At 42.6% G+C, this 23,574-nt stretch overlaps 1 protein-coding gene across 5 annotated transcripts in view; it reads left to right on the forward strand.

Moving 5' to 3' along the window:
- Positions 1 to 23,574, forward strand: part of LOC137432755 (nucleus accumbens-associated protein 1) — a 151,598-nt gene that overhangs the window by 112,751 nt on the left and 15,273 nt on the right. The window lies entirely within an intron of this gene.

Consider the following 23,574-nt stretch of genomic DNA (forward strand, 5'->3'; position numbering starts at 1 on the left):
CTCGCCTCTGATTTTGCAACTGGACCGGTTGGCATCAGCTCGTGTGCCCGAAAGACATGCTCTGGTGCTCTTCCACGTCCTCTTGGCTCTTTTCACCCCATTCATTTGCCCGATGGTGAAAATGATGATTGGAAAGCTCTTGGTGAACGTCATCTCGGGATATGCTCCGCAGGTTGGTCGAAGCAATGAAGAGAAGGACAAGTTCTGGTGTGCGATAGAGAAGCTGATGGAAAACGTGAAAGATGAGGAAGTTGTTGTGGTGGGAGGAGACCTGAATGGACATGTGGGAAGGAGTATGGATGGTTTTGAGGGAGTTCATGGGGGTTACGGATATGGTGTGAGAAATGGAGAAGGTGAAAGGATTTTGGAGTTTGCTGATGGAGCTGATTTGTTGATTCGTAATACTCAGTTCCAGAAAGAGGATAATAAGCTTGTTACATACACGTCAGGTGGCTCGACGACAACCGTTGACTACCTGATGGTGCGTAGGCGAGATATGGGTCACCTCCGGGACACAAAGGTGATCCCGGGGGAGGAGGCTGTTTCACAGCACCACTTGGTTGTCTGCGACATAAGGGTGAAAGGTGCGAGGAGAGCTCGGCGGGTGAAGTACCAACCAAGAATGAAGGTGTGGAGGTTGAAAGAGATGACAGTAAGGGAGGCATTAAAAGAGAGGCTAAGTAGGGTAGAGGATGATGTGGTTGAGCTTGAAAGTGGTTGGATGTCAAGGAAAGCTAGTCTGTTGCGAGCCGTTGGTGAGGTATGTGGATGGACAAAAGGACCACCGAGGCACTCGGAAACATGGTGGTGGGATGATGAAGTTGGAAAGAGGATTGACGAGAAGAGGAAGAAGTTCAAGGAGTGGCAGAAGGCGAAGGGTACGGGAGCAGAAACAGCAGAGCATGAAAGTTATAAGGCAGTCAGGAAGGCTGCAAAGAAAGAGGTAGCAAAGGCGCAGGAGGCATGTAGGAAAATGTTCGGAGAACGCTTGGATTCGGAAGAGGGTCAGAAAGCAGTATTCAGGATTGCAAAGCACATAGCGAAAGAGAGGTGTGATGTGATGGGGGTGAGTTGCTTGAAGGATGAAGTGGGATAAATCGTTGTCGACCCAGATGGAATTAAAGGAAGATTGAAAAGATATATGGAAATGCTGTTGAATACAGAGAATGAATGGGATGGCAACATAGAGAGTAACCCAGTTTTAGGACCGGCAGAGAAGATAACTGAGAAGGAAGTTGAGGAAGCGATAAAAGCAATAAAGAGTGGAAAAGCGGGAGGGCCGACGGGAGTTGTGGGAGATATGTTGAAGGCAGCAGGAAGTTGGGGTGTGAAGAGAATGACAGAGATCTGTAATCTGGTGGTGAAAGAAGGCCGCATTCCAGTGGATTGGGAACTGAGTACCCTCGTCCATCTATACAAGGGGAAAGGTGACCCTCTGGAGTGTGGCTCGTACCGAGCGATAATGTTATTGGAGCACGGAATGAAGGTATTGGAAAGGGTGTTGGAGAGGAGGATAAGGAAGAAAGTGAAGATCGACGAAATGCAGTTTGGATTTATGCCAGGAAGAGGAACGACAGATGCGCTTTTCATTGTGAGGCTGTTGCAGGAGAAGTACATGGAGAAGAGGAAGAAGTTGTTTTTTGGGTTTGTTGATCTGGAGAAAGCATTCGATAGGGTTCCACGCAAAGTATTGACATGGGCATTGAGGAAGTTAAGAGTGGAGGAATGGTTGATCAGAGTAGTGATGGCAATGTACAAAAGAGCGTGCACAGCTGTAAGGACGAAGGATGGGAACAGTGGTGAGTTTGAGGTGAAGGTGGGAGTGCATCAGGGGTCGGTACTAAGTCCACTACTATTTGTAGCTGTGATGGAGGTGCTGGCTCAGAACATAAAGGAGGGTTTACCGTGGGAGTTGTATGCAGATGATCTGGTGTTGATTGCGGAAAGTATGGATGGACTGAAGGAAAAGATGAACAAGTGGAAGGAATGTATGGAGACAAAAGGTCTGAAGGTGAATATCGGAAAGACGAAGCTGATGGCAAGTGGTAAAGCATGTGGTGAGGTGGAAAGAACTGGGAAGTGGCCGTGTGCTGTGTGCAGGAAGGGTGTCGGAGTGAACTCCATTCAATGTACAATGTGCGTTGAGTGGGTTCATCAAAAATGTAGTGGTCTGAGAGGGTCATTTACCAGTGTGGCAGCTACATTCAAATGTAAGGTGTGCACAGAGGGAGCTGCAGATGGAGGAAATGTTGAGTTGGATCTTGGAGACGGCGTGAAGCTGGAAGGTGTGAAAACATTTTGCTACCTCGGAGACATGCTGAATGGAGAAGGTGGATCAGACTCGGCAACGGTTGCTCGAGTGAGATGTGCATGGAAGAAGTTTCGGGAACTGAGTGGCGTGCTAATGAGGAGGAGAGTGTCGCTGAAGCTGAAGGGAAAGGTGTATGCTGCATGTGTGAGAAGGGTTATGATTTATGGGAGCGAGACATGGGTAATGAACGTAGAGCAGCAACGAAGGCTGGAAAGGGTGGAAATGCGAATGGTTCGATGGATGTGCAGAGTATCGTTGAGAGAGAGGAAGACAAATGATGAATTGCGAAAGATGATGGGAATATTGCCTGTGATTGATGCTGTGAAGAGGAACAGGTTGAGATGGTTTGGTCATGTGTTGAGGAAGGATGAAAGTGACTGGTTGAGAAGAGTGATGGAAATTAATGTAGAAGGAAGTAGAGGACGGGGAAGACTGAGAAAGACTTGGCTAAAGATGGTGGAAGAAGAAATGCGGGCAAGGGGGTTAACAAGGAGAGATGCAGAAAATAGGGCAAAATGGAGAAGATTGTCATGGGGACCGCAAGGCTAACCCCCGCTCTAGCAGGGAAAATGGCCTTAAAATGCATGTTGTTTTTGTTGTTGTCATTTGCTCTACGTCATCTTCCATCTCCTTAGAAATGCAACATCACTACCTGCATTGTAGAAGGTACAAAACTGGAATCCATCATCACTGTTTATATGAAATCCTTTTCTCCAACAACCTCATCTCAGATCACCAGTTTGGTTTAAGACTAGGTCACTCCACATTGCACATGCTGCTTCTGCTCTCCCAACAATGGATGGAGGCCCTCAATGTCAGACATCAGATAAGTGCCATCGCTCTGGACATATCTCATGCTTTTGATACAGTCTGGCATCCTGCCTTACTCTCCAAACTCTCTGCCTATGCCACCCAAAGCCCTTTCATATCCTCTTCCTGGTAAGGCTGGGCCCTATTCCTAAACTTCATCAATGATATATCTGACTGGAAAATCCCCTTTGTCTATTTGCTGATGACTCCACCCTATGCCGTGACATCCCTTATCCCTCAGATTGACAACCTTGACAAAATCCTAAGCTGGTCAAACACTGGGAACCATTGCATCCTTCCTTCCTTTCAATCTTGACAAATCTCACACACTCCATAATCTTACGCTGAAAGGACTGTCTGGGAAACCCTCTTAGGTACTTTCTTAATCCTTTTGAGGAACTTCAGTGTTTCAAATATGCGTTTCACGATCAGCCATGAACTTTCTTGGACAAACCACATTTCAAAGTTGGCCTCCAAAGCCATTCACTTTACTGGGCATCCTCCAACATATAAAGTCCTTCCTTGGCACACCTGAACTCCTATCCACCTACAAGATCTCCATCTGCTGCTTGTTGGGGTACAGTACACTATTCTAATGCAGTCTCCCTTTATCTTGTCTTTTTAGCTCTTACACGAGCCTCGATCTTGTATACCAAAAAAACAAAAAAAACAACTGATCTCACCTCTTTGGTGGTGTGGAAACAAAGGCCTTCAAGATCATTGGAATCTCCCATGATGAAGCTGAGTTTATAGGCCTATAATTTCCCCACCACAGACAGGTCTGTGGTCTGTCTTCTACCACCTCCATTCTGGTCTTGCATCCTCTGTTCTTTCTGTGCTCTGTCCGCCCAAGGTTTATGCATGGCACACACTGTCCTCCATCAACCCCCTTCTGGTGAAACTTCCAAAATCGAGAGTCACTGCTCACCTCAATCATTCGTTCCTCTTTTTTTCATGCCCGTGGAACCAACTTCCACATTCTATTCAATCTCATTCATCCCTCCAGGTCTTGAAAACAGCTGTTCACTACCATCTCAAATCCTGAGTTTCATTCTGTATTCATGGTGTCCACCCCATGTGTCCTTCCCTACCCCTCTTTCCTACACACCCATTATTTGTCCAAGTCTCCCTTTATCTTGTCCTCCAGTGCTGCTGTTGGTGTTTCCCTCCTCTCTCTACTGTTCCTTTTGTTCTGTTGCATCCTAATCCATTTAGTGGCCTCACTCTTCCATGAGCCTCAACTCTGTATACAAAAATAAAATGCCCATCACAGTCGAGAAAATGGCCACAGCCATATCTGGATGATTGTGTCGTGGTTCAGAGATCGCATTTTCGTGCAAAAATTAATCAGCACCATAAACAAGACAATGTAAGCAACCAAAGTAAGCATCCAACCAATGACCACAATCTTCTGTTAAATACAGATTGTAAGTACCTCCTGACATTAAAGGTAAGCACCGGGAAGTACTATTTGTACATACATCTACATACACCTGTTCCATTTATGTAGATTCGTCGGGCGTCGCTAGCTGGTGAGTGGCCATAAGTTTTGTTTTTCTGTCATTCTCCGCAGACCAGTAGCTTAACTTCCAAAGACCAGCAGCGTCCCCTGACTGACTATGAATTTCTGTTCTAGTCTGTAAGTTAACTTTCTTACCTTCTTGTTCACGTCATCGGAAAGGATGGACTCTGTCAACGTCTTCTTCTTCTTTTGTAAACAGCACATGGCTGCTGGTAGCATCATTAGCTTAGGGGGGAGTGGGGTGGTTAGGGTGGTGGCAGTGCCTGTGTGCAGCTAATGGAATACCTCTGTAGGTTGGTGCAGCAATATGAAATTTGTTCAGGGTGCTGAAGATAGCTCGCGTACTCTGCGAAGGACATCATGGTTTATTTAGCATCCATCAACTTATGCTGGCAGATAGGATGCTCAGTTTATAATCCATCCTAGGGACGGCACACACATTGATGCCTCACCAAGTCTGCAAGACACCAAGTTGACAGTTTGTAGCTGGGCCAAGATTCACACCCAAACTAGACTGGTCAGAGGCACATGTGCTATCTCCAAGCCATTCTGCCAGCCCGACTCAGATGTTGAAAAGCGAATTGCACAGGCATCCAGAAGTTTTGGTGCCCTACTTAAATTTAAGGCAGTTTTTATTTATAATATCCTGAGAGCGAAGACTAAATCCAAAGTACAGTATACGAAGTATCATGCTGTGTGTTACTATCTGGTTCTGAATGTTGGACTCTCCCTTCGGTAGCATGTGAGAAGACTGTACTGCGTACGTGCGTGCCGTTGGTTGCTATCTCCATATACGGGTTTCAGAAGGTGGAACCACGTCATCCCAGGGCTCGAAGTATCTACTTCCGTTTTGATAAGCGATTACGATTCATGGACCATGCTGTGAAGTTTTATTCCGAGAGCTATTTTCAGGATCGTTTCTGAGCCACGGACAGCTTCAAACTGTAGTTTGTTTGTAGTAATATTTTGAGGGATGGTTTTTAAGATCTCTGTGACGTTATTTTTTTCTCATTCTTGTTACTCCAATAATCACTGCTACTATTTTGGATCTCTTCAGCTTCCAAGATATTTTGACCATTTTTGAGATCCTGTTATTTGGTCATTTTCTTGATGCCTGCGTTGTTCAGGCCAAAATCGCTGGGTACTGACACCTGAATTAGTAAATGCTGTCTTTTCTTTTTTTGTACCTAAAGTATGATATCCGGTTGTATTGTTTTGTGTTCCATGTTCACACTTGATGGGATAATCAGGTCGTACGTGAGCGTTGCTTTTCCGTGATCGCTATTGGTTGATGTTTCCACTAGTAATAGGCATCCACAAACATCCTTGACCATTTTGTGGAACATTGGTCGAAGTCATCACATTTCCTTTCTTCCACTCTCACCTTTTCACCTTCAATATATTTTGAATTTGTTCTCTCTGCAATGCTTGAGCAAATGACACAAAACTATCAAAAAAGGAGTGACTACCCATGGAGATTTTTTTTAACAACATTACATCATGATTGAATGGAAATGGCCATAAGTTTTCCTGGCTCGTCGGGCGTCGCTAGCTGGTGAGTCGCTAGCTGGTGAGTGGTGAGTCGCTAGTCTTAGCTACATAAGGCTGGTGTTCCAAAATGGTTGTTTTCTGTAGACATGGGTTGCAGGGTGTTTCACATATCAGGAATAAATGGCCTCGACCTCGCTTGGCCTCAGCCGAATGAGATTTCTTGAACTGGGATATTGAAATTTATGCATATGTGGCAGTGGATTGATTACTCTACATACTTTGTTGTGTCTTTGTGTGTACAGCTGTTCTGACACGTTTTTTTTATTTTTTCTATTTATTTATATATATCTCAAACAGAGGTGACTCATGCTTTCTGTTTCTACCTTGCAAAACCTACACGTGTCTGATTGACTCAGTCCCGTTATTTCCTTAAACCCATTGGTGCAGTGTCCTTGGTCTTGGGCATTTTATAATGATTCGTTCTCCATCCCAGTTGAGGTGACCTCTTCTGCGGCATTCCAATAAGCCTTCTTCGTCAATGCCCAATCTGTCCAACTCTTCTTTAAAAAAAAGAAAATCTTCCTGCTCTCCTCATTTTCCCAGTTGGTGGTGTATTCTCAAAATAAAGACCAATTACTGCACTGTAGTTAAAAGAAGGAAGCCAGACATTAACAATGCATACATACACACACATACACATTAGGGTGGTTCTTAGCAACAGTCACGTGAAAAAGTAAGTTCAACCCATGTAAAGTTTAGACTTTTTCAACATATTTCAACATACTATTTGATCTTCATTTCAACAATATTGATAGATAAAGGTGATATAATATAACAAATACAATGAAACATTTACATTTTGTAGTCCATTGTATAATTTAAATAAACATAAATGCAAATTTCGCATGTGGAAAAAGTAAGTACACCCCTACATTTATCACTACTTCAAATACCTAAAATTAGAATCGGGTGCAACAGCTCAGGTGCAAATGATTAGAACATCGTTAGAGAGGATCTTGGAGGAACCTGTCTTATTTAAACCTCAGACATTTTGTTTGGTTTGCTCTTTGTTGTTTAAGTGTGTGGCGTCACCATGCCTCGATCAAAAGAGCTCTCTGAGGCCTTCAGAAAGAAGGTTATAGATGCCTACGAGTCTGGGAAGGGATTTAAAAAGATCTCCAAACAATTTGAAATCGATCATCGACTGTCCGGAAGATCATCGACTAGTGGAGAAGATTCCAAACAACTGCCAACTTGTTCAGGCCAGGCCGGTGGAAAAAGTAAGTCCACCCTTGGCTCTAATAGGTAGTATTGCCCCCTTTGGCAGAAACAACCTCAAGTAGGCGTTTCTTATAACTGTCTGCCAGTCTCTGACATCGACTGGGAGAAATTTTTGCCCACTCCTCCATGCAGAATTCTTTCAGCTGTGCGATGTTTGACGGGTTTCTTGCATGCACAGCTCGTTTCAAATCCCCCCACAACATCTCGATGGGATTTAGATCCGGGCTTTGACTTGGCCATTCCAGAACCCTCCATTTCTTTCTTTTCAGCCATTCCTTGGTGGATTTCCTGGTATGTTTAGGGTCATTGTCATGTTGCAAGGTCCACCTTCGGTTGAGCTTCAACTTTCCGACAGATGGCCTCACATTATCCTCAAGCACCCTCTGGTACAATGAAGAATTCATAGTGGATTATATGATGGTGAGCTGCCCAGGCCCTGATGCAGCAAAGCTGCCCTAAACCATAATATTTCCACCACCATGCTTTACAGTTGGTATCAGGTTCTTGTGGTCAAATGCTGTCTTTGGTTTTCGCCAAACATGTCTTCTGGTACTGTGGCCAAATAGCTCTACCTTTGACTCATCTGTCCAGTGCACATTGTTCCAGAAGTGCTGGTCTTTGCCTTGGTGTTCATTGGCAAACTTTAGTCTTGCCCTGATGTTCTTTCTGAAATGCCTGTTGTTGTTGTTGTTGTTGTTGTTGTTGTTGTATGGACCCACAACCTCAAAGTTGCATCCAGACAGTTGGTCAACACAGCAATGCAATATCCTTATCCGAACATATCCAATTACTACTTTTATTTCAAGTATTAACACAAACTAATAACTTAAACCATAAATCACTTTGTATAACAATATAGTAAGCGATTATAAATACTCCACCCGACAGACATGTTCATTACACAGCACCTCCATCTTACCATCGACTCAAACTGTCATCCACAACCGATGCCACTACGCTGCACTGCGTATTCCTAGCAACCACCAACCAATCACATTAATGCTAACTTATAATACATTTTATACATATTATTACCTAAATACCACCATTATTTAATACTTGTATCAAATTCAATGCAATAGGAACTTGTTGACCGGAAAACCAACCAAACTTAAACAAAAGGTGACGATGAAGTCTAAAGACATTCTCACAAGACCTGATCAAATAATCAGCCAAATATCCTTTATTCAACATGATGGAAAATACCTTCTAATCACGTTCCACAAAATCATTCTTCACTGAATATATTCTTGTAAATCTAAGTAGCTGAGATGAGAAGACATTGTAACCCATTTTAATTGGTACGTTGCTACCTGGAAAGGTGTAAAAGATTACAGGGAAACTGAAATCATCAACTTTATGATACACACTTGTACTAAAGCCATTCTGACCAACTCTAACCAACACGTCCAGATATACAACAACAGTACAATCATTACAACTCCTGTTTGCAATCAGACTATCTGGATAAATCTTGTAAACCAGCCTATCAAAAAAGTTGTACTTAACCACACAAATATCATCCATAGAACGACATGTATGAGACAATATTTTAGCTAATCCTAATGATCCCCTTCATCAGTTTTTGCAAAAATGAAATTCACAGAAAATAAGAAAAATGTCTGCTAGTAGGGGCCTGCAATTCCCACTTATGGGAATACCCTTAACCTGTTGAAACATTATCCCACAAAAGGATTAAACAAAATAAAATTAACAGCATCCTTAAACTTCTGCTTATCAAAACAATGCAAACTTGTGTATTTATTTTTAGAAAAGAATGTTCTATCAAACCTGACACATAAAACTTATTAAAAGAGCTAACAGCCTTGTCAATTACTTTGAAAAGTGAATCCCTTACTAGTTTTAAATCCAAATTGGTATATTAAATCGAAAAATCAAAAACCTCAACCAACTTCATATTAAGGCATCTAATCCTATCTAAGAACTCCAAAGTAGAATTAATGCTCCAGAAAGTATTCACACCAGAATCCTTCCCCAATTGTCAAACAATATTTCCAATATTTCCGCTGGAGCTATGACGTACCTATCATGTAGATCCCAAATGTCTTTACAAACATGTCGGCTTGTTGAACTCTGGTTTAGACCGACCCAGTGAAAGCAAGCCCCGACTACTAAAAAACGTAATCCTATTTTCCAGTATTTCCACAACTCTGTTAGACCATGCATTGAAACTGTTTACAGATAACTTAAACTTGGTAACTTGATAACTTAACCTGTATTTGTTAATATTTCCCCATATATATATATACATACATATATATATAATATTATGTATATATATATATGTATATGTATATATATATATATTTATTGTAAATGATAGCACACCGAGCAGAAAAACAAAAAAACACCTTTAGAGGCCATTTTTCCCCGCAAGCGGGGGTTGGCCTTTTTCGGGCACCGTGGTTGTTGTTGTTGTTTTTGTTGGTCCCCTTTTTGAAGCAATGTTTTACGGCCGGATGCCCTTCCTGCCGCCAACCCTTTTTGTCGCCTTTTACGACAAGCAGGGAATTACCAGTGAACTGGTACTCAATTTGCCGACCTCGGAAGGATGACAGGCTGAGTCAACCCCCCTGGCGTTAATTCAGCGATTGACCAGGATTCGAACCCAGGATCCTAGGATCCTAAGCCGGCACCCTAGCCGCTAGCCCAACACCAGGGTTACACTGAGCAGTAAAATAATTTAAAATTCTTTGTTAATAGCCTGACGTTTCAAGAACAAACTAGTTATCTTCCTCAGAGGCGTTGAGTGTGGTGTTAACCGTTAAGTTCCGTTGGGGACGGTTCACGTGATGGATTGGTCAAAATCCTTGCCAATCACCGGGCTTCCCTGCATTCAAATGATTCTGCCGTTTTTGACGTTGTAATTGATTGCGTCGTGCTATGTATGTGGGGTGTAAGTCGATGTGTCGGTTGATGGAGTTTTTTATCAGAGTACCAGGCCTCGGCAATCTCTTGGTTCACTCTCAAAGATCCTTTGCCAAGGATCGTGGTCTGATTCCATGAGAATGTGTGTTGGTGTGTGTGTATGTGTGTCGCAACCTATGACAATTTGTATTGTCGTCTTACAGCACGTTGGTGTTCAGTTAGCCAACAAAGTTAGTTCGCAACTTAACGGTTAACACCACACTCAACGCCTCTGAGGAAGAAAACTAGTTTGTTCGTGAAACGTCAGACCATTACGAAAGAATTTTTAATTATTTTACTGCTCAGTGTGCTATCATTTACAATATGAATCCTGCGCAACAAATCTTTCGACATGTACATACATATATATTAGGCCGTTCAGAAATTATATGGTGTGAAACATGTTTTTATTTCAAAAACGCATACCCTCTAATTTTGTGAGGTTGGACATTATGAACAAATGTGACAACTTTCAGGTGGATCAGTATACATTAAGTGACAGCTCAAGTCATATGTAGAAATGAAAAAAGAACCAATTTTTCGGAAAACTAGTGATTTAATATAGCTTTCAATGCTTTACTTTTAAAATCATTTAATTACTCAAAAACATATTTTTCAATTAAGAAAATTAGAAGCCATATGTCAAATGTTTTCACATGATAGAAACTAGGGCTGTCAACCGAGCCGAGACCGGGACGAAATCCCGGCGGTTTCGGCTTTCGAGACGGTCTCGGGACGGTCCCGAGATAAATTGACTGACGCAATTTCTCGGTAAAAAAATCCCGGTTAAAATTCCAACTTCTTGCAGATATTTTCCATAATAGAGGCATTTGTTGAGCCTTGCTTTCATTACTCTGCTTCTGCACAAGCATCATTTTTCGCAAGTGCAGCTGAACTGACACAAACGATGATAGATAAAGTGAACTCACTGTTCCAGGATTTTCCCCTTGTCAACAAACAATGCACTTCTTAAGTCATATTTATAAGCCTATAATGCATTTCGGATTGTACACGTTGTAGTGGTTAACTTATTCACATGTCGCGGTTAACTTATTCACTTGTCGCGGTTAACTTATCCGCATGTGACGGTTACCATTACGAATGTTTGGTCGAACCCACGCACACGGACTTTGGTTGTGTCGTCATGACGCACGCGCGGCTGTTGGAGCCACGCCCTCCGAAGAGGGTTCTTGGTTTTCTATAAGCCGTTACGACTTCCGTTCGCTAGCAGTTGCTGGAGATACCTGTACAATAAACAACCTTTTGTACCTAACGAAATTGCCTCTTCTTATCGTCTTCGGCAACCGCTAAAACGTAATATATAAAGTACACTATTTCCTGACATCGCTTTTCGCTCTGCTTTATGTTGTCATTATCCATCGTGTTAGACTGAAAAAACGAGTTTAATGTTCGTTTTGTACGAATGAACTTCAAGATTCCAGAATGAGTTCACATTCAAACTTTTCAATGGCTTTTTTAGTTAATTTGTTTCTATCTTGGCGTTTAAGATAACGAATATGATAAGACAGCATGGCGATAACAATTGTGAAGTTAAGGACTCGGGCCTCGGGGGGGAAGGGGGGGGGGGGGGGGGGTTTGGTTTGACGGTTTGAATGTGAAAGTATTTTGGTTATCTTATCTCCACTTTAGGCCTGATAAGTTGGGTAGTGGGACGTGCGTCAGGTTGGTGAGCACGCTATATTGAACGCTTAGTGTTAGCGGTGGCCGATCATCTGCATGTAGGCAGTGTATTTTATTTCATCCCGGTAAATGGAAGCTAAGTCGGAATTTAAGTACTCAACATCAGAAATGAATTTTTTTCATTGTTGTTTATATATTGTAATGAAATTCCATTATTTCTGAAGCCTTTTTATTATTTTTTTTTATGTATTACTTTGTCAGGAACCAAGCCGATCCGAGATCCCATTATGAAAATTGAAAATTTATCGAGACGGTTCCGAGACGGGATTTTGAATCTAGCTAACAGCACTAATAGAAACCACTGTCTTTATCATATTAAGTAGATATCATTTAGTGGGGCGGCTTAGCCCAAATATTCAAAAGAATTGTGCATTTTGTGATACAAGCACCAAATTTGGCACAAATGTACATTAATATGTTGCGAACATTTTCAGATATTGGGCCACTTGAAATTCTCTCTTTATGTCCGCCATATTGGATTTCAAAATGGCCGCCACTTGAAATCTACATTTGCTATTATCTCTGGACGTAATGCAGCTATTGACTTGATTCTGGTATCTAAATGTATGTTTTTGGGGGCAAGGAATCCAATGGTACCAATTTCAACTTAATATTATCTATCACAGTCTGTTATATAATTTTATTTGGAAATTATCTAGGCAACTATTGGATTCAACACAATACTTTGAAAAGAATGTCTTAGTTCTGTAAATATAAATATAAAAAAAACTATACTATATCACTAGTAACAACTCAGACAAGCTCATATATATACTGGCAGTCTAAAATATAAATTCATATCCCATTAGGAAACAAAGTGACCCATTCATTTGTGTTTTTCATATGCAGATTTTATGTAACATTACATTCATATTGTCAATAAATACCAAACATGCATAATCCCCTTTTCCTAGACCCTTTAAGCCATCTTTTGTGTTTCTAGAGTACAGAAATTTCTTGTATAGGCTTCCATCTGTCTTGTTTCCTTAACAATGCACTGTAGCATGTCTTTACCAATGTTTACAAACATGACTCCACTACATGTCTTTAATCACAGCCCTGACCCAAATAAAAGAGTAGAGAGGCTGCATGTGTGTTGACCCACATCAACTGTGTTCTTTGTGTGTGGCTGTGTTTAAATCACCTTGTGACTCCACATAAATGAGTTAATTACATACAATGAGTTAATTACATACAATTACATACAAATTACATACATACCTCGATGCTCTGACAGAGCTGGTCCCCTGGTTCCATGCACTGGATCACACCCACTATGCTAGGTGGATACCAGTGCACCTGAAGGACATGGCCGAACTCACCATCAAACACCCAGATGTAGCCAGGAAATTCAGGGAAAGCCACTTCACCGTTCAGAAAACACAGAGGGTGTTCTCTTCAATCCCGATTGACCAGGCACATGAGCAGAATAATGCCTGCATCAAAGGAGACGGTGGAGCAGTTGGGCTCACTGACAACCCTAGTGCCCTACGTCGCTGGATGGTTGCGGGACCAGAAGTTGCCAGGGTGATCGAAGAATTCCAGGATGGGAACCAACACTGGAGACGGCAAACAGCAGACACACGTCATCATGATCAGACGCCAAGTGTACAGGCCTCATTTGTGAAAGATGTTCGCTCTCTCGTCGGTGTCATAGAGGAGATGGGCAACCCATTCAAGGAGGAGAGTCAGGATGTAGTCAAACTGGACACAAAGGAGATCGCAGATCCTGCTGCTGTGGAGACCGTGATGAATGCCAAGAGGATTGGCCAAGAGCAGTTCGAGGCTTTCACCAGAGAGTGTCTGTTGGACAGAACAAAGGCAGTGGACGCACCCATTCCTCGTAACAAGCTGAAGGTGTTCAGCACTTCCACTCCAAGAAGCCAGAGCAAAGGTCAGCCAGCAACAGCTCGCCTCCATCAAGAATGACCGTGAACTCTTCGCACGCCTGTACATTGGCTGCCAGACGAGGGATGGAAACCTTGAGGAGTTCTTTTGTCACGAGAATCAGGCATGTCCTCCTGCATTGTCTGATGGTGGAAGCCTCTGCACTGGTACCAAGAGTGATCTCCTCACATGCTTGGAAGAAGTCTCCGACGCAAAGACAGAGACTCCTGTCACGACCTGTATTGTGCTTGATGGAGCAGCCATCATCCAGATGCTGAAGCCGGCTGCATCAAAGACCTTTGAAGAGTATGCACAACAGATCTTCATCCCATATATGTCCACGAAGCTGCAAACAGTGTCACGCCTGGATCTGGTCTGGGATACTTACCTTGCTGATTCACTGAAAGGTAGTACACGTGCAAAGCGGGGACAAGGTGTGCGGAGACGTGTGGTGGCTGCCGCAGCCATACCGGGAAACTGGCAGAACTTCCTACGAGTGGACAGCAACAAGACCGAGCTGTTCAGGTTCCTCTCAGCAGCTCTCATGGAATGGTTTGACCAGGAGGACAAGCAACTCGTCATTACTGATGGAGAGGCAGTGCTCAGCAAGCCACTACTGCCAGATCTGACCTCACTCGCCCCATGTAACCATGAAGAGGCTGACAGTCGGATGTTGCTGCATGCATCTCACGCAGTCCAGCATGGACACCATGCAATACTCATCCGGACTGTAGACACCGATGTTGTGGTGCTGGCAGTGTCCCTGGCACAGGAGTTGCAACCAGAAGACAAACTGTGGCTGGCATTCGGAACAGGCCAGAGTTTCCGATACCTAGCAGCACACGAAATAGCAGCTGGATTGGGCCGAGAGAAGGCTCGTGCACTGCCAATGTTCCACGCTCTAACTGGATGCGACACTGTGTCTAGTTTTCATAGACATGGCAAGAACACTGCGTGGGCAGTCTGGACGGTACTGCCAGAACTCACTGAGGCGCTGCTGCTGCTGTCCTCTGCACCTCGTGACATACCAGACGATGCAATGCGCATCATCGAGAGGTTCGTGATCCTGTTGTATGATCGAACCAGCAAATGCACAGACATTGACAAGGCCAGGAGGAAACTCTTCGCAAGGAAGAACAATGTGCAGCACATCCCTCCAACGAAGGCAGCTCTGGAGGAACATGTCAAGAGGGCAGTGTATCAAGGTGGACATGTGTGGGGTCAGATACTGCTGCCAGCACCAGAGCTCCCTCCACCAACCAACTGGGGTTGGTCAAGGACTGGAGAAGGACAGTACACACCTTACTGGACCAGGCTAACTGAGGCAGCTCACAGCTGCATTGAGCTGGTTTCTTGCAAGTGCAAGAAAGGGTGTGTGAGGCACTGCAAGTGCAAAAAGGCTGCCCTTCAGTGCACAGCCCTCTGTGTGTGTGAAGGGGACTGCACATGACGATGAGTCAACAACATACATGTACTTGTGGCAATGCTGAACTTGTTAACATGACACTGTTTATGTACACGTATCTTCAGTACCGGTATATACCTAGCCTCAGATACCAGTACACCTAGCCTCAAATACTAGACCATGTAGCATGTCAGTATTATACCTGACATTTACAGAACTAAGACATTCTTTTCAAAGTATTGTGTTGAATCCAATATTTGCCTAGATAATTTCCAAATAAAATTATATAACAGACTGTGATAGATAATATTAAGTTGAAATTGGTACCATTGGATTCCTTGCCCCCAAAAACATACATTTAGATACCAGAATCAAGTCAATAGCTGCATTACGTCCAGAGATAATAGCAAATGTAGATTTCAAGTGGCGGCCATTTTGAAATCCAATATGGCGGACATAAAGAGAGAATTTCAAGTGGCCCAATATCTGAAAATGTTCGCAACATATTAATGTACATTTGTGCCAAATTTGGTGCTTGTATCACAAAATGCACAACAGGTTTGCTATGCTGCTACACTAATTAGGTTGTGTTGTCTTCAAAGAAATGTTTCTTCAGTGGCTTTCTGATCAATTTCCTGTGTTGTTCTACCACTTGGAAGATGAGCTGACGCTGTTCTTCATCATGAGTGAGGGCAAGGTTGAAATCTGTAGCCAACTTTACGGCACGTTCAGCACAATCATTGACCACACGTAGTGCAGAAACTTTTTCTTGGGCAAGAATATAGTCTTGATTCGAGCTCCATGTTTCAGGATCGCTTTTAAGGAACTCCTTTGACAACTTCAGAGCACAGAAGAGATTGAGAGACCTTCTTGTCACAAACTCAGCTAGCTGCCTCCCTTTGAATGCGTGACTGGCAGGAACATGAACTCCCTCACATCTTCTTTCATCTCAGGTTTTTCTAAGGAGATTACCACATCCTTTTTCACCTCCACTGCAATTTTGTCAGAGAAGAGAACTAAGCCAACCAAATCTTCACTCAAATACCATAGATGACTCCTCAATTTTGACAGAGCCGTCTTGGCAACTTTTTGATCGACTTCAGAGTAGTCTTCCATAGCCTGAAGAAGGTGTAAGTCATTGGAAGGTGCATTGCAAGTATCATTTGCAGTGAACCATGCTTTTACATACAAGGTGACTGAAGAGACAAATACGTCTTAGTGACTGGAATTCATGTGCAGATAGCTGAAACTGGTCGCGAAAACAGGATATCTTGAGGCAGTATATGCCTTTAGCCATCCAGCGTGCACGATGGTATGCTCCAGGTGGGCTGAACTTTACATGTCCTTCCACATTATCTCCAAGTGTGATGAGCCAGTCTAATGAATTCCAAATAGTCATCTCTTGGCTGTTTGTCCATTAGTTGACTGCGAAGAAAAGTTATTGCAGAGTCGCGATTGTTTTCAAAACCAAACCTTCTCACTGCCATCAAGGCTTGTGGCAAGTGATGCAAACTTGCTTGTGTCAATGGAAGTCCAATGCTTCTCAAAGCGACCGAAAATGCCAATTTGTGGTCCAGATGCAACAAAGAATGTGTCAAATACAGCTGAAGCAATGATTTCAAATATGTGATGCCGACAAGCCAAAAACAGTAGGCGTTTGTTTAAGGCATTTTGAATGATTGTGATTGCACCCATATGGAGTCCTGTATTTGTGCTTGTTGTGTCAAAACATAATCCAGCAAGCCATTCAGACACACCATCCCATTCATTGATGAACTTAATGACTGCTTCTCCCATCAGGATTCCAGTACCAGATTGAAGTTTTGGAATGCCAAGAAGCTTTTCTACGTCTTTTCCAGATACAACAACAGGCAAACGATCAGCCATTGTACCATCATTGTCTGGCATCAGCTTGCCATCAAAATGTACAACAAGAGGCGTATCAGGCGAAAAGTTTTCCTGAATAGTTTCTCCAATTGACTTGCAAGGTGTCCTTCGAGCTTCATAAAGTGAAGTTGTTGACAGTGTCAGTCTGCTTACAGGGACCCCGGCAGCTTTCAGTGCAGGACCAATGATGTGCATTGCTTCACGTGGTGTAGTTCCAGTTCTATCCAAACTTGCTGCAACTAAAGGGTCTTCTACGATGCAACGTTTGTCCAACTCCATAGTCATTGGAGTTGTTGCTCCTGATGTTTCAGGCGTATCGATTTGTTTTGAGAAATATTTGTTAATCTCCACAGGCTCATCATCATTTGCAGATTCTTCACCGGTTGATTGTGATGAATCATCCAGCACTTCATTAGGGTTCATCACCATCTGTTTTTTTGCTCTTGTTCTTTTTCAATGCGCATCATCTCTTCACCTTGTCGTTTCTGTCGTTTCTCTTCTCGCTTTTTGAACTGCAAGTCTTCTCCGGTCATTATCATCTTCCTGGGTCCTTGTTGATCTTGAAGGAACTCAAAATCCTGTGGAATTTTGATAAGCTGTTCAGAATTAGCATGTGATAGATCAAATAGCTGATTCAGTTTATGGCTAAAATCAGTCTCCAATTGACCCTGACTCTCCGTTCGCCGTGCCTTGTTTTTCCTAAGAAGGACATACTCCTGATAGAAAGCTTTAAGTTTTGCAATTGCATTTGGTTTGTGCTTTGTGGGAATGTTAGCCATATGCCAAAACTGAAGTACATCATCAATGACATTTGAACAGCTTCTCATGGAACATCCAGTTTGTTGATCTTCAAATCGAAGAACAGACGACATAATACTTGACGATTGGTGGGTAATTGATTGCCCTCAAGTAACCATTTTGATTGCCCTCAAGTTGATTGCCCTCAAGTGCCGGAATCATTTCTCCCAGCAACCAAATGCTGAGAGAATCCCTTGTTTGATTCCACCTTGTCACCACCTGCCACTCATCATTGGTTGATTACTGCAAAAAAGGGAAAAAGAGAAACTTTATTTTTATACAAATATCAAATTCTTGCATAATAACATATATAATATGCAATACATTGTATAATGTATAGTGTATACTAATACATAAGCGTTACAACGTATATATATTATATAATATATACGTTAGCTCATTCAAAACTTTGGGTCTGTTGAGCTGTCACTTAATTATAATGGATTGACTTGAAATTTTTGCCAGTTGTTTATTACCTGTTTCCTCATGTTTTGAGCTCCTATGCATACGAAATTTCAGAATTCTTTTTTTTCTGAACACCCTAATATATATATATATATTCTCTTTCATTACCTCCGCCACCGAATGTGGATGGAGGTTGTTTTCACCCGTTTGTCTGTTTGTGAACAGGTTATCTCAAAGTTGTGGATGGATTCACACTATATTTGGTGGAGAGGTTGTGTTTGTGTTGAGGACGAAATAATTCGATTTTGATGAAGATCTGAATCTGAGAAGTATTTGTGATTCTTCACCATTGATAGATAGGGTAAAAACGATATTTACACGATATCTCAAAGTTGTGGCCGACTTATGACAAAATAGGTGGATGCGTTGGTTATGTGACAAGAACTAGCGATCACATTTTGGTTCACCTCTGGATCCAGATCTGGCCTATCAGTGGCCAGTGGAATGCAAAACATAAACTGTAATTAAGCCTAGAGGTATGCGCTCCACCGAGTGCTGTTCTCGTTGTTGCCGTATTCATTGCTATTTTGGTTTCATGTGTGACAGTGACACCTCTTATTGGCACCTGTTTTTGAATTTTTTTTGCAATGTAGGTAAGGGATACCTTTTCTGTCCATGTTTGTGTACAAATTTGATTTTGTAGTCTGTTGAACTTTTCACCTACACAACCAATCCGACAGTTCTCGCTCTGCGCCTTTGGTTGAGTTCCATCCTGCCGCTACCTTTGTCTCGTCACAGCAGGTACATTATCGGTATGCATTTGATTTTTCTCGAACATTTTGGGGATAGTAAGGAATTTCCTTGTTTTATATCTATTTTATTGTTTTCCAATTGTGGCCAGTTTATTATTCCGCAGCTGTATTGAAACACTGGTACTGCTAATTGGTTAATGGCTTTGATTTTCTTTCTTGAGGAGAGGTGTGTTCTATGCAGGTATTCTTTGGTCATTGCTTGTGACATATTTGATGGCCCTCTTCTCCTCCAACGTATTTGTATGACTCCTCATTTTCGAGCTGGCGTATTGTTTGTTGTATCTCGGTCGATTTTTATGCCTCGCTGGAGGCATTATGTTGGCTGGCTGTCCGTCCGTGCATCTGTCCTTGATAGGTTTTCATTACCGCGATAACTTGAGAACAGCTGAAGGGATCCAAGTCAAACTTCGTGCAGGTATTCATAATGAGGTAATGATGAACTGATTAGATTTTGGGGTCACGAGGTCAAAGGTCAGGGGTCATGTTAGGTAAAAATCCTGTTATCAGGATAACTTGTGAACCAGTGATGGTATTTTGACCAAAGTCGGTACAAGTATGACTTGTGATGTACAGATGAACTGATTTCATTTTGGAGTCAAGCTGTCAAAGGTCAGAGTCTATAATAGGTTTTTATTACCATGATAACTTAAGAATGGTTGAAGGGAGCAAAGTCAAACTTGGTACAAGTATGTATAATAATGCAAAGATGAACTGATTAGATTATGGTGTCAGGAGGTGAAAGGTCGGGGTCCCGTCAGGTAAAATTTTTGTTACCGAGCTAAATTGTGTACCATTGATAGGATTTTGACCGAACTTGGTATAAGTATATAAAGTCAGACCCTGACATTTGCAGAGGATACACTCTTGGAAAATGCTGCGAATATCGAATGTGCGAATGTGGGAGCATTGCTTGAATAAAAAAAACCACGTTTAGAGGCCATTTTTTCCCCGCAAGCGGGGGTTGGCCTTTTTCGGGAACTGTGGTTGTTGTTTTTCGGTCCCCTTTTTGAAGCAATGTTTTACGGCCGGATACCCTTCCTGCCGCCAACCATTTTTGCCCCCTTTAACGACAAGCAGGGAATTACCAGTGAACTGGTACTCAATTTGCCGACCTCGGAAGGATGACAGGCTGAGTCAACCCCCCCTGGCGTTAATTCAGCGATTGACCGGGATTCGAACCCAGGATCCTAGGATCCTAAGCCGGCACCCTAGCCGCTAGCCCAACACCAGGGACTAATGTGGGCTTAACTTAATGTGGGCTTAACTTAATGTGGGCTTAATGTGGGCTTAACACCAGGGACTAATGTGCTTGAATGTGGGCTTAAAATTTTTTAAACATTGCGTAAACTCGTGGAAGAGCTACAATGCAAACAAATCAGGACACAACTTAACAAAGGGAACAGCAGGAGAAAGGGGAAACATCAACAGCAGGGCAGAGGGAGAAAATAGAGCGAGATGGACAAACAGAGATGCAGGTAATGAGGGGTGAGGGAAAAAGAACGCAAAGGGTGGACAAGATGGATACATAATAAGTAAGCATCCTGTTATTTTGGGAAGGGTGGGGGGGGGGGGGGGGGAGGGGTGGTTTAACAGGTGGAGAAAAGATCATTATTTTGGATGACTTAAAATGGTGGTGAACGGCTGTCTTGAAGACCTGGAGAGAAGAATGAGATTGTAGAGAGTATGGAAGGTGGTTCCACAGGTAGGGGGGAGAAGGAATAATTAAGGTGCATCTCTGCAGATAGCTGAAGGGGGGAGGGTGGACAAAGCACCGGGAGGGCAGAGGGTGCAAGTTTTGAAAAATTGCCACCAGGTTTTGGAGGAGGGAGACGAGGTTGAAAGCTAATTTTTGAGATTGGACAGATGTTGTTTTCTGGCTTGTGAGAGCAGACAAACTTATTGCAAGCTTTGTGGAATGATCTTCTGACTTCTGATCATCTGAATGAGCTTCTGACAATCCAGACTTGATCTGCTTAACAGAAACTTTCCTCCTTCAAGATGTCTCTGATTCCTTAATATCTCTTCCTGGTTACTCCCTCCTCCGGTATAATAGACCTGAGCCTCGTCCTGGTGATGGGGTTGCTATCTTTATCAAAAACTCTCTTCCTCACTCTCCTTGCACTGCCCTCTCTCCTCCTCACCCCCAGGAGTACCTCTGGCTACGGCTTCCTCTCCGCTCCCACCTTTAGTTCATATGTGTTCTGTACCGTCCTCCAAACAGTAATGACTCCATTTACATCTCCCTGTCTGACAACATGGACCAACTTCTATCCACTCATCCCAACTCTCTCTTCCTATGTATAATAATGTAAAAATGTGGGCGCAGGCATATTGGTCGATGTCGCGACATCGAGGAATGCCGTTCTAGTGATGTTAGCTTTCGTTGGTTTACCTTGAATGAATGTGCGCTTGGCACACTTACTGAGGCGAAATTCTATTTTGATGTCAACGGAGTTCCGTTTCACTAATTTCAGTTCTTCTGACAATTTGTGGTCGTTTGGTGCCAAGACTTTTAAATCATCCATGTGCTGTGTGGGTCACATTTTTGGTTTCTTTGGATGCTCTCTTATTGGATGTTGGGGTGTATCCATGTCCTTACTCATTAATTATGTTGCTCAGTGGGCCCAGAGCCCAGCAAAACACAATGGGTGAAAGGCGATCGCCCTGGAAGATCCTGCGCCGTATATTCACTTTGTGTAGTGCATGCGTGTGCGTGTGTGCATGGGTATTTGGACATGCAAAAGTCATGTCACTCTGCCTTTATCTTGCACTAGCAGGAGTACGTACCTGGTGTTGCCCGGTGATGTTCAATCCTGTTGGCATTTTGAAGAAATCAATTTGTTTTTGTTTTTTTACATTTTTTGTGGGTGCCTAAAGCACTTCCCTGCACCCACTAAGGAAAATTTATATTTTACATAATATTACACACACACACACATCGGGGATAATTTAATATTACCTTTTACATAACTACAAATGCTCGGGTACCATAGAGCGATTTAAAAAAAAAAATCCTAAAAAGAGCAAACTAACTTTTTTTCCTATTTCCCTCCCCAAAACACCCCCAGACACCAGACAATCACTGATGAACCTCAATGTTTGGCAAAGATCCATTCAGCCATTTCTGGGAAACATGGCAACACACACAAGCACAGATAGACAAACGGCTCTCTCATGGTATAGATTCAAGGCATTTATTTGCAAGTGTTCTACTCCTACATGAATTTGCACCTTCATTCCTCTGTTGCAACCAAAACAAGGCAGAACTAAAACAAGAGGTTTAAGAGATACAAATTATTACCTCGGCCACCAAAGGGGGATGGAGGTTATGTTTTCACCCCTGTCTGTTTGTCTGTCCGTTTGTTTGTTTGTGAACAAAATATCTCAAAATGTTGTGGACGGATTCGGACGAAATTTGGCAGAGATGTAGTGTATGTCACAAGGACGAAATGATTAGATTTTGGTGAAGATCCGGATTTGGCTACTATAAATTTTAAAGTGATTCTTCACCATTGGGAGATAGGGACAAAAACGAATCATAGCAGGATATCTCAAAAAGTTGTGGATGGATTTCGAGGATACTTGGTGGACCGGTTGGGTGCCTGACAAGGACAAATATTTTCCATTTTGGTGAAGATCTGAATATGGATTCGGATATGAGAATTATTTAATTTTTCCAAGTGATTCTTCACCATTGGGAGATGGGGCCAAAAACGATACATATCAGCATATCTCAAAGTTATGGATGGGTTTGGACGAAACTTGTTGGACAGGTTGTGTGTGTGTGACAAGGAAGAATCTATTCAATTTTGGTGAAGATCCAGATCCAGCTAGTATAATTTTAAAAAGTGATTCTTCACCATTGAGTGATATGGCCAACCAGGTGGAGGTACACTCTCCACTGAGTGCCGTTCTAGTTTTAACTGATTTCTCGAGCAAAGGTGATGCTGATAATCGTTTTTTGAGAATATATCTTCCATTATACAGACTTGGCATTTAATATGGAATATATATTTTTTCCTTGACTTGGGTTTACTTTCTTAACTCAGTATATCAATCTGGTGAGTTTCTTTTACACTTTGGTGATTTATTTGTTAAAAGAACCATGTCACTGATTGTCTGTCGCAGCAAGAAGCCAACAACAGGATTATATCACAAGTGGCAAAATGTACGGACAGGTGCATTTGATGATTGGCTTCACAGTCAGGTATACAAGGGTTGTTGCGTTCTGTATTAGTGGAAAACAACTGCTGCACGTCTCCAAAAGTTATTGCCGCTTCCTCTGGAGATGGTCCGTCAACTCGACAATGCTGTTTGTCAGGAAGTGGTGGCTTTA

Source organism: Myxine glutinosa, chromosome 8 (genome assembly GCF_964187855.1).
Source record: "Myxine glutinosa chromosome 8, kmMyxGlut1.1, whole genome shotgun sequence".
Classification (NCBI taxonomy): domain Eukaryota; kingdom Metazoa; phylum Chordata; class Myxini; order Myxiniformes; family Myxinidae; genus Myxine; species Myxine glutinosa.